The following is a 21,627-nucleotide window of genomic DNA, read 5'->3' as shown; positions in this document are numbered from 1 at the left end:
TAGAAGGTTTCGCTAACACATTGGAATTGTTTTACTATTTACATATGCATGTGCAGTGAAGAATTGCTTGCTGCTGATAAATGCAAAGAAGAACAGCTTACACATAAATGCTCACATATAGGCTGCTGAATGCAATGAAGACCTGCTTATCCAGTAAAGTTCAATGTCAATGTGTAATATTCAATTAGGATTTGCAAAACAGTGAAGTTAAACAATGAATGGGTCCATAGTCGGTATGAGAAGACTACAGGAATATTTACCTGGGTGTACGTTCAAACAGAGATGAGAAAATTGCGATAAATTATTGTTTGTTTGTTTGTTAGTATGTATATGAATGTTATGTGTATAAACTGTGTTGAGTTGTAGTTACTCAGTAGTGTCTCAGTGAAACAACCGACGGGGGAAGCCTTGCGGTGACAACAAAAGCAGTGTTTTACTGATCAGTCAAGTTGCTCCAGTGTACTCCATACAAACAGGTTGGCTACTGAAGGGATAGAAAATGGGGAATACTTGTTTTAAAGCAAACAAGGAATTAGATGGGAAAAATACATGTTTTAACGGGACCCAGACAATATTAAATACTCAGACAGATGGGAGAAGAAGTGTAGTTTTGTAGGAAATCACAAAATTATTACATAAAATGAGTGAAATCAATTGAAGAATGCCTTTCTGAAGAGCTGATTACCACAGATGAGCAGCTTTGCGACCAAGCACATTGTAGATCGCTTTACTGCCAAAATGATCTAGTTTAATGGATTGGTTTAGACATTTATAACAGCATTTTAAGAACAAAGAGAGAAACAAAAAGGGACAACGCTTCATGGTGGAAGGTGATGTATAAATAACTGTGTATATGATGAAGGAGAGACCATTTGAGCAGCACAGCCATTTCGCAGCACAGGGACAGCAGTCCAAGTTAAAGGATCTCCCATGTGGTATCACCTGTCACACTGTGTCAAGGCATCAAAAGAAGAAAAAATCACCAAACTCAAGGACAAAGAGACGAAGACTCCGGTGAACGAAGAGAGAGGACTTACAAACCAGAAATACAAAAGGATGCTCGATATCAAGATCCAGAAGAAGAGGCTAACAATGCCACGAACACTTACGATGCTGGGAATGATGCCAGCAATGAACAGAGAAGAAGATTCAGTGTCATCAATCTGCAACACGTGCCTCTAATGAGGGGGTGAATATAGAATCCTCAACGATTACAACGTCTCTGGGAACTGTGACAACAACAAGGTTTAAACCATTTTGATATATATTGTAACCTATTGGCTAAGGAATAGTGCTGAAAATGAGGTAAATCTAATCCACCACTGTCCTTGGTCTTCTGTAGGGTTTTTAAACTAATACGTGGTGGTTTGTTTTTCCACAGAAATTTGGAGATGCATGAATCTAGTGACTTAAACCAAGTAGCAGATGGTTTTATGGGGATCATTGAGAACAAATAGTTAACTTTTGGTAGTATCATCATTTTAATGGTTGTAACTCTCCCCATAAGTGATATAGGTAAGGACTTCCAACGAGAGAGATCGTCCTCTACTCTCTTTACTAATTGCACATAATCCATCTGTACTTATCAGTTTAATATGTGATATGTCTATGCAAGGACTACATATTAAATGGATTTTTATCAATAGGAGTTGAAAAAGGAGCTTGCTCCGTTCACTCCAAGCATCGACCCGGTACTGCAGTGCCGCTGGGAACGGTGCGCTCTCCTCTGCTCTTGTGAAAAAGCTAACAGCGGTGCAGGATGGAAGTTTCTTTTAGTCTGCTGAGAAAAGAGAGTGAATGCGAAGTAGACTTTAACACGGCTCTGGGAGCGAGCCGAGTGCGGGCTAACCAGGAGAAATGCTTGAAAGAAACGCGACACCGAATGAGCGGTCAGAACAAAGCCTCAATACGGTGTTCCTGTGGTGTTTTTATAAAATGCGGTGAAAATAAAGGTGTGAATGCCCCATAGAAAACTAAAAGGTGGAGCGGAAGTGTTCGGCTGCAAGAAGGTGTGAATGTCCGACTATATTTGGTGAAAAGCAGGTGAAGCAAGGTCTGAATGCCCAACCTTACATCATCAAAAGCGAGATCAGAGGTTTTTGGCTGCAAGAAGGCCATAGTTTGCCAAAAGCGGGTAAGGTGCGAATGACCGACTAAATATCAACAAAAGTGGGGGCGGAGGTCTTCGGATGCAAGTGGGTGTGAATATCCCACCATACAAGTATGGTGGAGAGGAAGCTGTGAATGGCCGACCATAGTTTGCAAAAAGCGGGTGAGAAAAGGTGCGAATGTCCAACCATACATGATCGAAACAGGGTGTTTGGCTGCGACAAGGTGTGAATGTCCACCCATAATTAATGAAAAGCGGGCAACAAGTAGGTTCGAATGCCATACCATACATCATCAAAAGCAGGAGTGGATGTGTTCGGCTACAAGAAGGTTTGAATGTCCGAGCATAGTTTGTAAAAAGCGGGTAAGAAAAGGTTCGAATGCCCGAACATACACCATCAAAAGAGGGAGCGGAGGTGTTCCGCTGTAAGACGGTGTGAATGTCCGACCATAGTTGGTAAAAAGTGGGTATGAAAAGGTGCGAATGCCCAAATTCGGCTGCAAAAAACTGTGTTCGGCTGCAAAAAGGTGTGAATGTTCGACTAAAGTTTGTAAAAAGCGGGTAAGACAAGGTGCGAATGCCTGACAATGTATTATCAAAAGCGGGAGCGGAGGTGTTCAGCTGCAAGAAGGTCTAAATGTCCATAATTAATTGCTAGAAAACATGAAAGAAAATTTTCGAAAATCAATCCGCACATGATCAAAAGCTAGAGAGGTGGTGTTCGGCTACAAGTAGGTGTGAATGTCTGACTAAAGTTCAAATATATTAACAAAAGCGGGAGGAGAGGTCTTCGGATGAGTGGTTGAGAATTTCCAACCATAATCTATAAAATGCGGTGAAAAAAAAGGTGTGATAGAAACCTAAAAGGTGGAGCGGAAGTGTTCGGCTGCAAGAAGGTGTGAATGTCCATCTATAGTTGGTGAAAAGCAGGAAAAGCAAGGTCTGAATGCCCAATCTTACATCATCAAAAGCGAGATCAGAGGTGTTTGGCGGCAAGAAAACGGGTAAGGTGTGAATGACCGACTAAATATCAACAAAAGTGGGGGCGGAGATCTTCGGATGCAAGTGGGTGTGAATATCCCACCATACAAGTATGGTGGAGAGGAAGCTGTGAATGGCCGACCATAGTTTGCAAAAAGCGGGTGAGAAAAGGTGCGAATGTCCAACCATACATGATCAAAACAGGGAGCGGAGGTGTTTGAGTGTGACAAGGTGTGAATGTCCACCCATAATTAATGAAAAGCGGGCAACAAGTAGGTTCGAATGCCCAACCATACATCAATAAAAGCAGGAGTGGATGTGTTTGGCTACAAGAAGGTTTGAATGTCCGAGCATAGTTTGTAAAAAGCGGGTAAGAAAAGGTGCGAATGCCCGACAAAGTATGATCAAAAGAGGGAGTTGAGGTTTTCGGCTACAAGAAGGTTTGAATGTACGACCATAGTTTGTAAAAAGCGGGTAAGAAAAGGTGCGAATGCCCGAACATACACCATTAAAAGAGGGAGCGGAGGCGTTACACTTGAAAGACGGTGTGAATGTCCGACCATAGTTGGTAAAAAGTGGGTAAGAAAAGGTTCGAATGCCCGAATATATACCATCAAAAGCGGAAGCGGAGGTGTTCGGCTGCAAGAAGGTGTGAACGTCCGACCAAAGTTTGTAAAAAGCAGTTAAGAAAAGGTTCGAATATCCAACCAAACATAATCAAAAGTGGGAGCAGAGCTGTTCGACTGCAAGTAGGTGTGAATATCCACCCATAATTCCTGAAAAATGGGTAAGAAAAGGTGCGAATGCCCAACCATACATCATCAAAAGAAGAAGTGGATGTGTTCTGCAACAAGAAGGTTTGAATGTCCAACCATAGTTTGTAAAAAGCGGGTAAGAAAAATTTCGAATGCCCGAACATACACCATCAAAAGAGGGAGCGGAGGTGTTCCGCTGTAAGATGCTGCGAATGTCCGACCATAGTTGGTAAAAAGCGGGTAAGAAAAGGTTAAAAAACCGGACTGTACACAATCAATAGCGGGAGCGGAGTTGTTCGGCTACAAGAAGGTGTGAAAGTCCGACCATGGTTTGTAAAAAGCGGGTAAGACAAGGTGCGAATGCCCGACAATGTATGATCAAAAGAGGGAGCGGAGTTGTTCGGCTGCAAGGTCTGAATTTCCAACCATAATTTGTAAACACCGTTGAAGAAAAGGCTCGAATGCCCGACTATAAACCATCAAAAGCGGGAGCGGAGGTGTTCAGCTGCAAGAAGGTCTGAATGTCCACCAATAATTACTGAAAAATGGGTAAGAAAAGGTGTGAATGCCCAACTATACATCATCACAAGCAGAAGTGGATGTGTTCGGCCACAAGAAGGTTTGAATGTCCGACCATAGTTTGTAAAAGGCGGGTAAGAAAAGGTTGGAATGCCCGAACATACACCATCAAAAGAGGGAGCGGAGGTGTTCCGCTGTAAGACGGTGTGAATGTCCAACCATAGTTGGTAAAAAGTGGGTATGAAAAGGTGCGAATGCCCAAATTCGGCTGCAAAAAACTGTGTTCGGCTGCAAAAAGGTGTGAATGTTCGACTAAATATCAACAAAAGTGGGGGCGGAGATCTTCGGATGCAAGTGGGTGTGAATATCCCACCATACATGTATGGTGGAGAGGAAGCTGTGATTGGCCGACCATAGTTTGCAAAAAGCGGGTGAGAAAAGGTGCGAATGTCCAACCATACATGATCGAAACAGGGAGCGGAGGTGTTTGGCTGCGACAAGGTGTGAATGTCCACCCATAATTAATGAAAAGCGGGCAACAAGTAGGTTCGAATGCCCAACCATACATCAACAAAAGCAGGAGTGGATGTGTTTGGCTACAAGAAGGTTTGAATGTCCGATCATAGTTTGTAAAAAGCGGGTAAGAAAAGGTGCGAATGCCCGACAAAGTATGATCAAAAGAGGGAGTGGAGGTTTTCGGCTACAAGAAGGTTTGAATGTACGACCATAGTTTGTAAAAAGCGGGTAAGAAAAGGTGCGAATGCCCGAACATACACCATCAAAAGAGGGAGCGGAGGTGTTACACTTGAAAGACGGTGTGAATGTCCGACCATAGTTGGTAAAAAGTGGGTAAGAAAAGGTTCGAATGCCCGAATATATACCATCAAAAGCGGAAGCGGAGGTGTTCGGCTGCAAGAAGGTGTGAACGTCCGACCAAAGTTTGTAAAAAGCAGTTAAGAAAAGGTTCGAATATCCAACCAAACATAATCAAAAGTGGGAGCAGAGCTGTTCGACTGCAAGTAGGTGTGAATATCCACCCATAATTCCTGAAAAATGGGTAAGAAAAGGTGCGAATGCCCAACCATACATCATCAAAAGAAGAAGTGGATGTGTTCTGCTACAAGAAGGTTTGAATGTCCAACCATAGTTTGTAAAAAGCGGGTAAGAAAAAGTTCGAATGCCCGAACATACACCATCAAAAGAGGGAGCGGAGGTGTTCCGCTGTAAGATGCTGCGAATGTCCGACCATAGTTGGTAAAAAGCGGGTAAGAAAAGGTTAAAAAACCGGACTGTACACAATCAATAGCGGGAGCGGAGTTGTTCGGCTACAAGAAGGTGTGAAAGTCCGACCATGGTTTGTAAAAAGCGGGTAAGACAAGGTGCGAATGCCCGACAATGTATGATCAAAAGAGGGAGCGGAGTTGTTCGGCTGCAAGGTCTGAATTTCCAACCATAATTTGTAAACACCGTTGAAGAAAAGGCTCGAAAGCCCGACTATACACCATCAAAAGCGGGAGCGGAGGTTTTCAGCTGCAAGAAGGTCTGAATGTCCACCAATAATTACTGAAAAATGGGTAAGAAAAGGTGTGAATGCCCAACTATACATCATCACAAGCAGAAGTGGATGTGTTCGGCCACAAGAAGGTTTGAATGTCCGACCATAGTTTGTAAAAGGCGGGTAAGAAAAGGTTCGAATGCCCGAACATACACAATCAAAAGAGGGAGCGGAGGTGTTTCACTGCAAGAAGGTGTGAATGTCCGAGCATAGTTTGTAAAAAGTGGGTAAGAAAAGGTTCGAATGCCAGAACATACACCATCAAAAGAGGGAGCGGAGGTGTTCCGCTGTAAGAAGGTGTGAATGTCCGACCATAGTTGGTAAAAAGCGGGTAAGAAAAGGCTAAAATACCCAACTCTACACAATCAATAGCGGGAGCGGAGTTGTTCGGCTAAAAGAAGGTATGAAAGTCCGACCATGGTTTGTAAAAAGCGGGTAAGAAAAGGTTCGAATGCCAAAATATACACCATCAAAAGCGGAAGCCGAGGTGTTCGGCTGCAAGTAGGTGTGAATGTCAGATCATAATTTGTAAAAAGCTGATGAGAAAGGTGTGAATGACCGACAATAATTGCTGAAAAATGTGTTAGAAAAGGTAAGAATGCCGGACCATTCTACATCAAAAGCGGGAGAAGAGGTGTTCGGCTGCAAGAAGCTGTGAATGTCCAGCCATAATAACTCAAAAACGGGTAAGAAAAGGTAGTATTGCCAGACCATAAATGATCAAAACAGGGAGCGGAGGTGTTCCGCTGTAAGAAGGTGTGAATGTCCCACCATAATTGGTAAAAAGCGGGTAAGAAAAGGTTAAAATACCAGATTGTACACAATCAATAGCGGGAGCGGAGTTGTTTGGCTACTAAAAGGTGTGAAAGTCCGACCATGGTTTGTAAAAAGCGGGTAAGAAAAGGTGCGAATGCCGGACAATGTATGATCAAAAGAGGGAACGGAGGTTTTCGGCTGCAAGAAGGTCTAAATGTCCAACCATAATTTGTAAAAACCGGGGAAGAAAAGGCTCGGAAGCCCGACTATACACCATCAAAAGCGGGAGCGGAGGTGTTCAGCTGCAAGAAGGTCTGAATGTCCATCAATAATTGCTAGAAAACATGAAAAAAAATGTTCGAATATCCAACCGCACATGATCATAAGTAGGAGAGGAGGTGTTCAGCTGCAAGAAGGTGTGAATGTCCACCCATAATTCCTTAAACATGGGTAAAAAAAAAAGGTGCGAATGCCCAACCATACATCATCAAAAGCAGGACTGGATGTGTTCGGCTACAAGAAGGTTTGAATGTCCGAGCATAGTTTGTAAAAAGCGGGTAAGAAAAGGTTCGAATGCCCGAACCTACACCATCAAAAGAGGGAGCGGAGGTTTTCGGCTGCAAGAAGGTCTGAATGTCCAACGATAATTTGTAAAAACCGGGGAAGAAAAGGCTCGAAAGCCCAACTATACACCATCAAAAGCGGGAGCAGAGGTGTTCAGCTGCAAGAAGGTCTCAATGTCCATCACTAATTGCTAGAAAACATGAAAGAAAATTTTTCGAATATCAAACCGCACATGATCATATGCGGGAGAGGAGGTGTTCAGCTGTAAGATGGTGTGAATGTCCACCCATAATTCCTGAAAAATGGGTAAAAAAAGGTGCGAATGCCCAACCATACAACATCAAAAGCAGGTGTGAATGTCATCATAATTTGCAAAAACCTGATGAGAAATGGTGAGAATGCCCGACTATACACCATCAAATGCGGGAGCGGAGGTGTTCGGCTGTGAGTAGGTGTGAATGTCCGACCATACTTGCTGAAAAATATGACAAAGCAGTTTTAACTTGGTTTGAGTGAAGGAATTCATTTTATATCAAAATCCGAAATTGTGTAGAACTCGTGGAAATAAGTTTATTCTCGGATTCCTAAAGGTTTAGTGTTGTTCTTTGGTATACTGCAAAGTAATACTTTCTATTTTGTTGAAACCGATTCAGACATGGATAAATATGAAGGACAAAGCAGTTTTAACTTGGTTTGAGTGAAGGAATTCATTTTATATCAAAATCCAAAATTGTGTAGAACTGGTGAAAAGAAGCTTATTCTCGGATTCCTAAAGGTTTAGTGTTGTTCTTTGGTATACTGCAAAGTAATACTTTCTATTTTGTTGAAACCAATTCAGACATGGATAAATATGAAGGACAAAGCAGTTTTAACTTGGTTTGAGTGAAGGAATTCATTTTATATCAAAATCCGAAATTGTGTAGAACTGGTGATAAGAAGCTTATTCTCGGATTCCTAAAGTTTTAGTGTTGTTCTTTGGTATACTGCAAAGTAATACTTTCTTTTTTGTTGAAACCTATTCAGACATGGATAAATATGAAGGACAAAGCAGTTTTAACTTGGTTTGAGTGAAGGAATTCATTTTATATCAAAATCCGAAATTGTGTAGAACTGGCGATAAGAAGCTTATTCTCGGACTCCTAAAGGTTTAGTGTTGTTCTTTGGTATACTGCAAAGTAATACTTTCTTTTTTGTTGAAACCTATTCAGACATGGATAAATATTAAGGACAAAGCAGTTTTAACTTGGTTTGAGTGAAGGAATTCATTTTATATCAAAATCCGAAATTGTGTAGAACTGGTGATAAGAAGCTTATTCTCGGATTCCTAAAGGTTTAGTGTTGTTCTTTGGTATGCTGCAAATTAATACTTTCTTTTTTATTGAAACCTATTCAGACATGGATAAATATGAAGGACAAAGCAGTTTTAACTTGGTTTGAGTGAAGGAATTAATTTTATATCAAAATCCGAAATTGTGTAGAACTGGTGATAAGAAGCTTATTCTCGGATTCCTGAAAAGGTTTAGAGTTGTTCTTTCCTATCCTGCAAAGTACAACGTTCTTTTTTGTTTAAAGCTATTTAGACATGAATAAATATGAAGGACAAAGCAGTTTTAACTTGGTTTGAGTGAAGGAATTCATTTTATATCAAAATCCGAAATTGTGTAGAACTCGTGAAAAGAAGATTATTCTCGGATTCCTAAAGGTTTAGTGTTGTTCTTTCCTATCCTGCAAAGTACAACGTTCTTTTTTGTTTAAAGCTATTATGACATGGATAAATATGAAGGACAAAGCAGTTTTAACTTAATCGGTTTCAACAAAATAGAAAGTATTACTTTGCAGTATACCAAAGAACAACACTAAACCTTTAGGAATCCGAGAATAAACTTATTTCCACGAGTTCTACACAATTTCGGATTTTGATATAAAATGAATTCTTTCACTCAAACCAAGTGAAAACTGCTTTGTCATATTTTTCAGCAAGTATGGTCGGACATTCACACCTACTCACAGCCGAAAACCTCCGCTCCCGCATTTGATGGTGTATAGTCGGGCATTCTCACCATTTCTCATCAGGTTTTTGCAAATTATGATCTGACATTCACACCTGCTTTTGATGATGTATGGTTGGGCATTCGCACCTTTTTTTTTACCCATTTTTGAGGAATTATGGGTGGACATTCACACCTTCTTGCAGCTAAACACCTCCGCTCCCACTTATGATCATGTGCGGTTTGATATTCGAAAATTTTCTTTCATGTTTTCTAGCAATTATTGATGGACATTTCAGACCTTCTTGCAGCTGAACCCCTCTGCTCCCGCTTTTGATGGTGTATAGTCGGGCTTTCAAGCCTTTTCTTCCCCGGTTTTTACAAATTATGGTCGGACATTCACACCTTCTTATGGCGGAACACCTCCGCTCCCTCTATTGATGGTGTATGTTTGGGCATTCGAACCTTTTCTTACCCGCCTTTTACAAACTATGGTCGGACATTCAAACCTTCTTGTTGCCGAACACATCCAGTTCTGCTTTTGAGGATGTATGGTCGGACTTTCACACCTTTTAGTAGCCAAACAACTCCGCTCCCGCTATTGATTGTGTACAGTCGGGTATTTTAACCTTTTCTTACCCGCTTTTTACCAATTATGGTCGGACATTCACACCTTCTTACAGCGGAACACCTCCGCTCCCTGTTTTGATCATTTATGGTCTGGCAATACTACCTTTTCTTACCCGTTTTTGAGTAATTATGGCTGGACATTCACAGCTTCTTGCATCCGAACACCTCTTCTCTGCTTTTGATGATGAATAGTCCGGCATTCTTACCTCTTCTAACACATTTTTCAGTAATTATTGTCGGTCATTCACACCTTTCTCATCAGCTTTTTGCAAATTATGATCTGACATTCACACCTACTTGCAGCCGAACACCTCGGCTTCCGTTTTTGATGGTGTATATTTTGGCATTCGAACCTTTTCTTACCCACTTTTTACAAACTATGCTCGGACATTCACACCTTCTTGCAGCGAAACACCTCCGCTCCCTCTTTTGATTGTGTATGTTCGGGCATTCGAACCTTTTCTTACCCGCTTTTTACAAACTATGGTCGGACATTCAAACCTTCTTGTGGCCGAACACATCCACTTCTGCTTTTGATGATGTATAGTTGGGCATTCACACCTTTTCTTACCCATTTTTCAGTAATTATTGGTGGACATTCAGACCTTCTTGCAGCTGAACCCCTCTGCTCCCGCTTTTGATGGTGTATAGTCGGGCTTTCGAGGCTTTTCTTCAACGGTGTTTACAAATTATGGTTGGAAAATCAGACCTTGCAGCCGAACACCTCCGCTCCCTCTTTTGATCATACATTGTCGGGCATTCGCACCTTGTCTTACCCGCGTTTTACAAACCATGGTCGGACTTTCACACCTTCTTGTAGCCGAACAACTCCGCTCCCGCTATTGATTGTGTACAGTTGGGTATTTTAACCTTTTCTTACCCGCTTTTTACCAATTATGGTCGGACTTTCACACCGTCTTACAGCGGAACACCTCCGCTCCCTCTTTTGATGGTGTATGTTCGGGCATTCAAACTTTTTCTTACCCACTTTTTACAAACTATGGTCGGACCTTCAAACCTTCTTGTAGCAGAACACATCCACTTCTTCTTTTGATGATGTATGGTTGGGCATTCGCACCTTTTCTTACCCATTTTTCAGGAATTATGGGTGGACATTCACACCTATTTGCAGTCGAACAGCTCTGCTCCCACTTTTGATTATGTTTGGTTGGATATTCGAACCTTTTCTTAACTGCTTTTTACAAACTTTGGTCGGACGTTCACACCTTCTTGCAGCCGAACACCTCCGTTTCCGCTTTTGATGGTATATATTCAGGCATTCGAACCTTTTCTTACCCGCTTTTTACCAACTATGGTCGGACATTCGCACCATCTTACAGCGGAACACCTCCGCTCCCTCTTTTGATGGTGTATGTTCGGGCATTCGCACCTTTTCTTACCCGCTTTTTACAAACTATGGTTGGACATTCAAACCTTCTTGTAGCCGAAAACCTCCACTCCCTCTTTTGATCATACATTGTCGGGCATTCGCACCTTTTCTTACCCGCTTTCTACAAACTATGCTCGGACATTCAAACCCTCTTGTAGCCAAACACATCCACTCCTGCTTTTGTTGATGTATGGTTGGGCATTCGAACCTACTTGTTGCCCGCTTTTCATTAATTATGGGTGGACATTCAGACCTACTTGCAGCCGAACACCTCGGCTTCCGCTTTTGATGGTGTATATTCTGGCATTCGAACCTTTTCTTACCCACTTTTTACAAACTATGCTCGGACATTCACACCTTCTTGCAGCGAAACACCTCCGCTCCCTCTTTTGATTGTGTATGTTCGGGCATTCAAACCTTTTCTTACCCGCCTTTTACAAACTATGGTCGGACATTCAAACCTTCTTGTGGCCGAACACATCCACTTCTGCTTTTGATGATGTATAGTTGGGCATTCACACCTTTTCTTACCCATTTTTCAGTAATTATTGGTGGACATTCAGACCTTCTTGCAGCTGAACACCTCTGCTCCCGCTTTTGATGGTGTATAGTCGGGCTTTCGAGGCTTTTCTTCAACGGTGTTTACAAATTATGGTTGGAAATTCAGACCTTGCAGCCGAACACCTCCGCTCCCTCTTTTGATCATACATTGTCGGACATTCGCACCTTGTCTTACCCGCGTTTTACAAACCATGGTCGGACATTCACAGCTTCCTCTCCACCATACTTGTATGGTGGGATATTCACACCCACTTGCATCCGAAGACCTCCGCCCCCACTTTTGTTGATATTTAGTCGGTCATTCACACCTTACCCGTTTTCTTGCAGCCAAACACCTCTGATCTCGCTTTTGATGATGTAAGATTGGGCATTCAGACCTTGCTTTTCCTGCTTTTCACCAACTATAGACGGACATTCACACCTTCTTGCAGCCGAACACTTCCGCTCCACCTTTTAGGTTTCTATCACACCTTTTTTTTCACCGCATTTTATAGATTATGGTTGGAAATTCTCAACCACTCATCCGAAGACCTCTCCTCCCGCTTTTGTTAATATATTTGAACTTTAGTCAGACATTCACACCTACTTGCAGCCGAACACCACCTCTCTAGCTTTTGATGATGTATGGTCCGGCATTCCTACCGTTTCTAACACATTTTTCAGCAATTATGGTAGGACATTCACACCTTCTTGCAGCTGAACACCTCCTCTCCCACTTATGATCATATGCAGATTGATTTTCGAAAATTTTCTTTCATGTTTTCTAGCAATTAATGATGGACATTTAGACCTTCTTGCAGCTGAATACCTCCGCTCCCGCTTTTGATCATACATTGTCAGGCATTCGAACCTTGTCTTACAAACTTTAGTCAAACATTCACACCTTTTTGCAGCCGAACACAGTTTTTTTCAGCCGATTTTGGGCATTCGAACCTTTTCATACCCACTTTTTACCAACTATGGTCGGACATTCAAACCTTCTTGTAGCCGAACACATCCAGTCCTGCTTTTGATGATGTATGTTCAGGCATTCGAACCTTTTCTTACCCGCTTTTTACAAACTATGCTCGGACATTCAAACCTTCTTGTAGCCGAACACATCCACTCCTGCTTTTGATGATGTATGGTTGGGCATTCGAACCTACTTGTTGCCCGCTTTTCATTAATTATGGGTGGACATTCACACCTTGTCGCAGCCAAACACCTCCGCTCCCTCAAAAATCAAAACGATCATGTATGGTTGGACATTCGCACCTTTTCTCACCCGCTTTTTGCAAACTATGGTCGGCCATTCACAGCTTCCTCTCCACCATACTTCTATGGTGGGATATTCACACCCACTTGCATCCGAAGACCTCCGCCCCCACTTTTGTTGATATTTAGTCGGTCATTCGCACCTTACCCACTTTTGGCAAACTATGGCCTTCTTGCAGCCAAAAACCTCTGATCTCGCTTTTGATGATGTAAGGTTGGGCATTCAGACCTTGCTTCACCTGCTTTTCACCAAATATAGTCGGACATTCACACCTTCTTGCAGCCGAACACTTCCGCTCCACCTTTTAGTTTTCTATGGGGCATTCACACCTTTTTTTTCACCGCATTTTATAAAAACACCACAGGAACACCGTATTGAGGCTTTGTTCTGACCGCTCATTCGGTGTCGCGTTTCTTTCAAGCAATTCTCCTGGTTAGCCCGCACTCGGCTCGCTCCCAGAACCGTGTTAAAGTCTACTTCGCATTCACTCTCTTTTCTCAGCAGACTAAAAGAAAGTTTCATCTTGGGCTCCCTGAAACTTCCATCCTGCACCGCTGTTTGCTTTTTCACAAGAGCAGAGGAGAGCGCACCGTTCCCAGGGGCACTACAGTACCGGGTCGATGCTTGGAGTGAACGGAGCAAGCTCCTTTTTCAACTCCTATTGATACAAATCCATTTAATATGTAGTCCTCGCATAGAGGACACATCAGACATTAAACTAATAAGAACAGATACTACACTTGATCTTAGCCAAAAGGCCGAGAAGCGATAACTGTCCGCTGGTTCACGTCCGAGGGCCCTTCCTGGCACAATGCGCACTTGTAGCGGTGTTCTTTTTATGGCCATAGTGTCACTTTGCACCTCGGCCCACCCGCTGCACTGAGCACTCTTCAGCCCTTTTAAATGGTATAACTTTACACTACCGCACGCTCCAGCGAGCACCATTCAAGCAACAACTTTGCACTCCAGCTTCGAACATTGGCACAGTCGCAACAAGTAAGGTGACTCTACTCAGAGAAGTCACTCTGCACAGTAACAAGATTTCTTTTGCACAGACAGAAAGGGCTTCATCCGCAAAGGTAAAGCCTGCCAAAAATAGAAACAACTCATTAGTGCTGCTCAACGTTGTACTTTGCAGTAAAAGAAAGAGCAAATCTAAAGATTCAGGAATCCGAGAATAAGCTTACTTCCATGAGTTCTTCACGATTTCGGATTTTGCTATAAAATGAATTCCTTCACTCAAACTAAATTAAAACTGCTAAACCGCTAATCTGTTACATGCAAGGCAGATGTCAAATTCACCGAAATAGGATCTAAGGGTATTTGGCCAATCGAGCTGTAGCAGCTTCGGTAAAAGAGTATAAGTTGAAGAGTTTGTGAATAAAGGTGTGCGCACACATAGTGAGTTGTAGGAAAAAAGGCAGGGAGCAATGCCGGCTGGGGTATAGGTTCTTGTATGTTGTCTGACTGTTTGATTTGAATGTGTTGTGTAAGTGTCCTGTTGAATGTTACATGTTTGGGCTTTGACACGCTTCACTGTGGTTGTTAACTGTGTGGTGTGTCCTGAAATGTTATATGTTTGGGCTGTGTGACATGCTTAATGCTTTTCAGTAGCAACCCACTTATTCATATATAGCAACTGACAACATAAGAAGTCCGGACATACTTTGATAGTAGTTGTAGAAGTATCCTTATTGATAATAGATAAACTAATTCATAGTGATAGAACAGTAGATGAACAGGTGCCTGCACATGTCTCATGAAAATAAAATGGGTGTATGATTGCTGACGGCAGAGCAATACTGCCAAACTTATGAGTTCTTGTGGCAAACTTGATTCAGTGTCTTGACGTGTATACGCTGTTTCGCTGACTTGTCACAAGAAACAAAGTGTGTTTGATAAGATCCGACCATTTTATTACGGGAGGATCAGTATGTATGGATTCTGATGTGACTGATAAACTCATTCGTATCTTAAGCATAATCTAATACGTGAGACAACGCCCTGGCACACAATCAAAAAAAAAAAAAAGAGAGAGCGGTTTTGTGTCCCCACAGTCCATAATGTAGAAAAGAGAGAAAAAAGCCTTTCTGATTTGTTTTGTGTGCTCACAGTGCAGAGTGTAGAGAAAAGAGAGAAAAGAAAGCCGTTTTGGTGTCACGGGTGTTGTGACTTACACACACACATTTCTGAATTGAGAAAGGAAATTATTTTAGAGGAAGCACTAGAGTTTAGATCCCACATTTGTTGATAGGCATTCATTTAATTTTTCTTTTAATCAGTTTTAAAGTGAATACTAACTGAGAAATGAAAAAGGTGAAGAGTTTAGAAGCTTGGTTCAAGAGCAAAACTTGGTTTATGATCAGCTGAGTCTCTAAACAGAACAGCAAAGGGCTTCATCGAACATTTAAAAAAGATTCAGATTGTTAGAATATCCAGAATTTATAGGAATGGTGGTGATTACTCTTATTTTCTAGAATGGAAATAACTGCACCATGTCTGTTTTATGAATTTAAGGGGCTAAAAAGTTTTGTTCTCGTTTTTCTATGATTAACCGAATGTATGTGAGAGTCCAAACAGACAGAAGGGTTACGGCCGAGCGCTGGACCTTCCAAAAAAGATGAGACAGGCTGGACCCGTGCCATACTAGTTAAGGCCTGCCTGTGGATAACAGGTTCTTTAAACTCTCACACACACAAACTCACACACGTTCGCACACATACACCCATACACACACACATTCTTGAACTTGCTGCATGATTAAACCTTTGCATTAACTGACTCCAGCAACTCTGAGTCTCATTGAGAGACTTTTCTCAACAATTGGGTCCTCAAACCAGATCTCAACGTTTTTTCCGCTGTCCAGGGTCGGAGCTGAAACCGTGCACGGGGGAGTCCAGTACTCCTAATGAAAGACCCCCTGCTGAATTGCGGTAATTAGGGGCCAGTGTCCACTGAAAGGGGGAAAAAGGGACGAGATCGTACTTTTGAATCAATGGCCAGAAGCCATTGGCAGTGCAGGCATCAACAATAATGGTGTTATTTCACCCATTAACACTTAAGGTACCTCATGCAGTGGCTGTGATATGGTTACTTAACAAAATATCTTTACCAGACATCTCTTCTACATAACAGTTCTTCTTTCACAGCCACACCTTGTTGTCGAGAGATGTGCTACACTTAATCCATCCACACTGCTACCTACCCCACAGATGGAAAGCCAGAAATAACCATCAGTGTTTTACCCAGGCCAGACTTAACTGATATACGTTATGAAAATGCAGAAATAACTATATTTATTCAACAGATCAAGGAAAAAAACCCTGATGGCACAAATGCTACAGGATTTGCAGTAGTAACAGAAACTGAAGCTTTCTTAAAACAACCACTACCAAAAAATTACTCTGTTCAAGCAGTCGAATTGGTAGCTTTAACTGAAGCTTGTAAATTAAATAACAAAAAGGTTGTTAACGTTTACACTGACAGTCAGTATGCCTTCTCAACTGTACATGTGTTAACACAGCATTGGAAAAACAGGTATGTTGACATCCACAGCTAAATGTATAAACTACAAATATTTTAGCATTATTAGATGTTATTCAATTGCCATCTACAATAGACTCGTATGAATGACCGGAAGGAAAACCATACTGCCAAAGAATTTGTTTAAATATGCTGCAGTATTGAGCCACGGACCATGTCATGTCTCAACAGGAGGGATGGAAGCAATAATGAACCAGGTTTTTACAGCATATGGTTTTACTAATTATTAAAAACATTTTTTTAGAATAAATAAATGAATAAAGTTTTGTCTAGCAGGTCAAATATGTGCAAAATACATTCCACAGGGCAATCTAAGACCAAAACGAAGATAATTCCCTAAGCCAGTGTATCTTTTTCAACATATTTGTTTGGATTTCATTATTTCATTATTTTGTAGATTTCATTGAACTAAATTAATGTTAAGGGAAACGATTCTGCTCAGTGACAACAGAGGTTTTTACCAAATGGTCTGAAATATTTCCATGTGCACAAGCAGATGCACTCTCAGTAGCAAAATCACGCGTAAAATAACTCATTTCTAGATTTGAAATTCCTGAAAAGATCTTCAGTGATAATTTGACACACTTTGTAAACAATGTCATCTCACTGATGGCAAAGAACTTAAAATAGACCTTAGAAACCACTGTGATATAGAAGGTTTCGCTAACACATTGGAATTGTTTTACTATTTACATATGCATGTGCAGTGAAGAATTGCTTGCTGCTGATAAATGCAAAGAAGAACAGCTTACACATAAATGCTCACATATAGGCTGCTGAATGCAATGAAGACCTGCTTATCCAGTAAAGTTCAATGTCAATGTGTAATATTCAATTAGGATTTGCAAAACAGTGAAGTTAAACAATGAATGGGTCCATAGTCGGTATGAGAAGACTACAGGAATATTTACCTGGGTGTACGTTCAAACAGAGATGAGAAAATTGCGATAAATTATTGTTTGTTTGTTTGTTAGTATGTATATGAATGTTATGTGTATAAACTGTGTTGAGTTGTAGTTACTCAGTAGTGTCTCAGTGAAACAACCGACGGGGGAAGCCTTGCGGTGACAACAAAAGCAGTGTTTTACTGATCAGTCAAGTTGCTCCAGTGTACTCCATACAAACTGGTTGGCTACTGAAGGGATAGAAAATGGGGAATACTTGTTTTAAAGCAAACAAGGAATTAGATGGGAAAAATACATGTTTTAACGGGACCCAGACAATATTAAATACTCAGACAGATGGGAGAAGAAGTGTAGTTTTGTAGGAAATCACAAAATTATTACATAAAATGAGTGAAATCAATTGAAGAATGCCTTTCTGAAGAGCTGATTACCACAGATGAGCAGCTTTGCGACCAAGCACATTGTAGATCGCTTTACTGCCAAAATGATCTAGTTTAATGGATTGGTTTAGACATTTATAACAGCATTTTAAGAACAAAGAGAGAAACAAAAAGGGACAACGCTTCATGGTGGAAGGTGATGTATAAATAACTGTGTATATGATGAAGGAGAGACCATTTGAGCAGCACAGCCATTTCGCAGCACAGGGACAGCAGTCCAAGTTAAAGGATCTCCCATGTGGTATCACCTGTCACACTGTGTCAAGGCATCAAAAGAAGAAAAAATCACCAAACTCAAGGACAAAGAGACGAAGACTCCGGTGAACGAAGAGAGAGGACTTACAAACCAGAAATACAAAAGGATGCTCGATATCAAGATCCAGAAGAAGAGGCTAACAATGCCACGAACACTTACGATGCTGGGAATGATGCCAGCAATGAACAGAGAAGAAGATTCAGTGTCATCAATCTGCAACACGTGCCTCTAATGAGGGGGTGAATATAGAATCCTCAACGATTACAACGTCTCTGGGAACTGTGACAACAACAAGGTTTAAACCATTTTGATATATATTGTAACCTATTGGCTAAGGAATAGTGCTGAAAATGAGGTAAATCTAATCCACCACTGTCCTTGGTCTTCTGTAGGGTTTTTAAACTAATACGTGGTGGGTTTTTTTCCACAGAAATTTGGAGATGCATGAATCTAGTGACTTAAACCAAGTAGCAGATGGTTTTATGGGGATCATTGAGAACAAATAGTTAACTTTTGGTAGTATCATCATTTTAATGGTTGTAACTCTCCCCATAAGTGATATAGGTAAGGACTTCCAACGAGAGAGATCGTCCTCTACTCTCTTTACTAATTGCACATAATCCATCTGTACTTATCAGTTTAATATGTGATATGTCTATGCAAGGACTACATATTAAATGGATTTTTATCAATAGGAGTTGAAAAAGGAGCTTGCTCCGTTCACTCCAAGCATCGACCCGGTACTGCAGTGCCGCTGGGAACGGTGCGCTCTCCTCTGCTCTTGTGAAAAAGCTAACAGCGGTGCAGGATGGAAGTTTCTTTTAGTCTGCTGAGAAAAGAGAGTGAATGCGAAGTAGACTTTAACACGGCTCTGGGAGCGAGCCGAGTGCGGGCTAACCAGGAGAAATGCTTGAAAGAAACGCGACACCGAATGAGCGGTCAGAACAAAGCCTCAATACGGTGTTCCTGTGGTGTTTTTATAAAATGCGGTGAAAATAAAGGTGTGAATGCCCCATAGAAAACTAAAAGGTGGAGCGGAAGTGTTCGGCTGCAAGAAGGTGTGAATGTCCGACTATATTTGGTGAAAAGCAGGTGAAGCAAGGTCTGAATGCCCAACCTTACATCATCAAAAGCGAGATCAGAGGTTTTTGGCTGCAAGAAGGCCATAGTTTGCCAAAAGCGGGTAAGGTGCGAATGACCGACTAAATATCAACAAAAGTGGGGGCGGAGGTCTTCGGATGCAAGTGGGTGTGAATATCCCACCATACAAGTATGGTGGAGAGGAAGCTGTGAATGGCCGACCATAGTTTGCAAAAAGCGGGTGAGAAAAGGTGCGAATGTCCAACCATACATGATCGAAACAGGGTGTTTGGCTGCGACAAGGTGTGAATGTCCACCCATAATTAATGAAAAGCGGGCAACAAGTAGGTTCGAATGCCATACCATACATCATCAAAAGCAGGAGTGGATGTGTTCGGCTACAAGAAGGTTTGAATGTCCGAGCATAGTTTGTAAAAAGCGGGTAAGAAAAGGTTCGAATGCCCGAACATACACCATCAAAAGAGGGAGCGGAGGTGTTCCGCTGTAAGACGGTGTGAATGTCCGACCATAGTTGGTAAAAAGTGGGTATGAAAAGGTGCGAATGCCCAAATTCGGCTGCAAAAAACTGTGTTCGGCTGCAAAAAGGTGTGAATGTTCGACTAAAGTTTGTAAAAAGCGGGTAAGACAAGGTGCGAATGCCTGACAATGTATTATCAAAAGCGGGAGCGGAGGTGTTCAGCTGCAAGAAGGTCTAAATGTCCATAATTAATTGCTAGAAAACATGAAAGAAAATTTTCGAAAATCAATCCGCACATGATCAAAAGCTAGAGAGGTGGTGTTCGGCTACAAGTAGGTGTGAATGTCTGACTAAAGTTCAAATATATTAACAAAAGCGGGAGGAGAGGTCTTCGGATGAGTGGTTGAGAATTTCCAACCATAATCTATAAAATGCGGTGAAAAAAAAGGTGTGATAGAAACCTAAAAGGTGGAGCGGAAGTGTTCGGCTGCAAGAAGGTGTGAATGTCCATCTATAGTTGGTGAAAAGCAGGAAAAGCAAGGTCTGAATGCCCAATCTTACATCATCAAAAGCGAGATCAGAGGTGTTTGGCGGCAAGAAAACGGGTAAGGTGTGAATGACCGACTAAATATCAACAAAAGTGGGGGCGGAGATCTTCGGATGCAAGTGGGTGTGAATATCCCACCATACAAGTATGGTGGAGAGGAAGCTGTGAATGGCCGACCATAGTTTGCAAAAAGCGGGTGAGAAAAGGTGCGAATGTCCAACCATACATGATCAAAACAGGGAGCGGAGGTGTTTGAGTGTGACAAGGTGTGAATGTCCACCCATAATTAATGAAAAGCGGGCAACAAGTAGGTTCGAATGCCCAACCATACATCAACAAAAGCAGGAGTGGATGTGTTTGGCTACAAGAAGGTTTGAATGTCCGAGCATAGTTTGTAAAAAGCGGGTAAGAAAAGGTGCGAATGCCCGACAAAGTATGATCAAAAGAGGGAGTTGAGGTTTTCGGCTACAAGAAGGTTTGAATGTACGACCATAGTTTGTAAAAAGCGGGTAAGAAAAGGTGCGAATGCCCGAACATACACCATTAAAAGAGGGAGCGGAGGCGTTACACTTGAAAGACGGTGTGAATGTCCGACCATAGTTGGTAAAAAGTGGGTAAGAAAAGGTTCGAATGCCCGAATATATACCATCAAAAGCGGAAGCGGAGGTGTTCGGCTGCAAGAAGGTGTGAACGTCCGACCAAAGTTTGTAAAAAGCAGTTAAGAAAAGGTTCGAATATCCAACCAAACATAATCAAAAGTGGGAGCAGAGCTGTTCGACTGCAAGTAGGTGTGAATATCCACCCATAATTCCTGAAAAATGGGTAAGAAAAGGTGCGAATGCCCAACCATACATCATCAAAAGAAGAAGTGGATGTGTTCTGCAACAAGAAGGTTTGAATGTCCAACCATAGTTTGTAAAAAGCGGGTAAGAAAAATTTCGAATGCCCGAACATACACCATCAAAAGAGGGAGCGGAGGTGTTCCGCTGTAAGATGCTGCGAATGTCCGACCATAGTTGGTAAAAAGCGGGTAAGAAAAGGTTAAAAAACCGGACTGTACACAATCAATAGCGGGAGCGGAGTTGTTCGGCTACAAGAAGGTGTGAAAGTCCGACCATGGTTTGTAAAAAGCGGGTAAGACAAGGTGCGAATGCCCGACAATGTATGATCAAAAGAGGGAGCGGAGTTGTTCGGCTGCAAGGTCTGAATTTCCAACCATAATTTGTAAACACCGTTGAAGAAAAGGCTCGAATGCCCGACTATAAACCATCAAAAGCGGGAGCGGAGGTGTTCAGCTGCAAGAAGGTCTGAATG

General features: G+C 41.8%; 1 non-coding gene and 2 pseudogenes across 1 annotated transcript; 2 read left to right on the top strand and 1 right to left on the bottom strand.

Moving 5' to 3' along the window:
• Positions 1-1,548: 1,548 nt before the first annotated feature.
• LOC140283449 (U2 spliceosomal RNA) lies at positions 1,549-1,725 on the top strand (annotated as a pseudogene).
• An 11,918-nt stretch (positions 1,726-13,643) lies between these two features.
• On the bottom strand, positions 13,644-13,834 carry LOC140283302 (U2 spliceosomal RNA). Its single transcript, XR_011910010.1, has one exon. It is a non-coding gene; the product is annotated as a U2 spliceosomal RNA (small nuclear RNA).
• A 4,971-nt stretch (positions 13,835-18,805) lies between these two features.
• LOC140283448 (U2 spliceosomal RNA) lies at positions 18,806-18,982 on the top strand (annotated as a pseudogene).
• Positions 18,983-21,627: the final 2,645 nt, after the last annotated feature.

The sequence above is a fragment of the Leuresthes tenuis genome, unplaced genomic scaffold, assembly GCF_036924035.1.
Source record: "Leuresthes tenuis unplaced genomic scaffold, fLeuTen1.0.hap1 SCAF_23, whole genome shotgun sequence".
In the NCBI taxonomy this organism is placed as follows: domain Eukaryota; kingdom Metazoa; phylum Chordata; class Actinopteri; order Atheriniformes; family Atherinopsidae; genus Leuresthes; species Leuresthes tenuis.
Note: the sequence above shows the minus strand (reverse complement) of the source record. Positions and strands in the feature narration are given on the sequence as shown.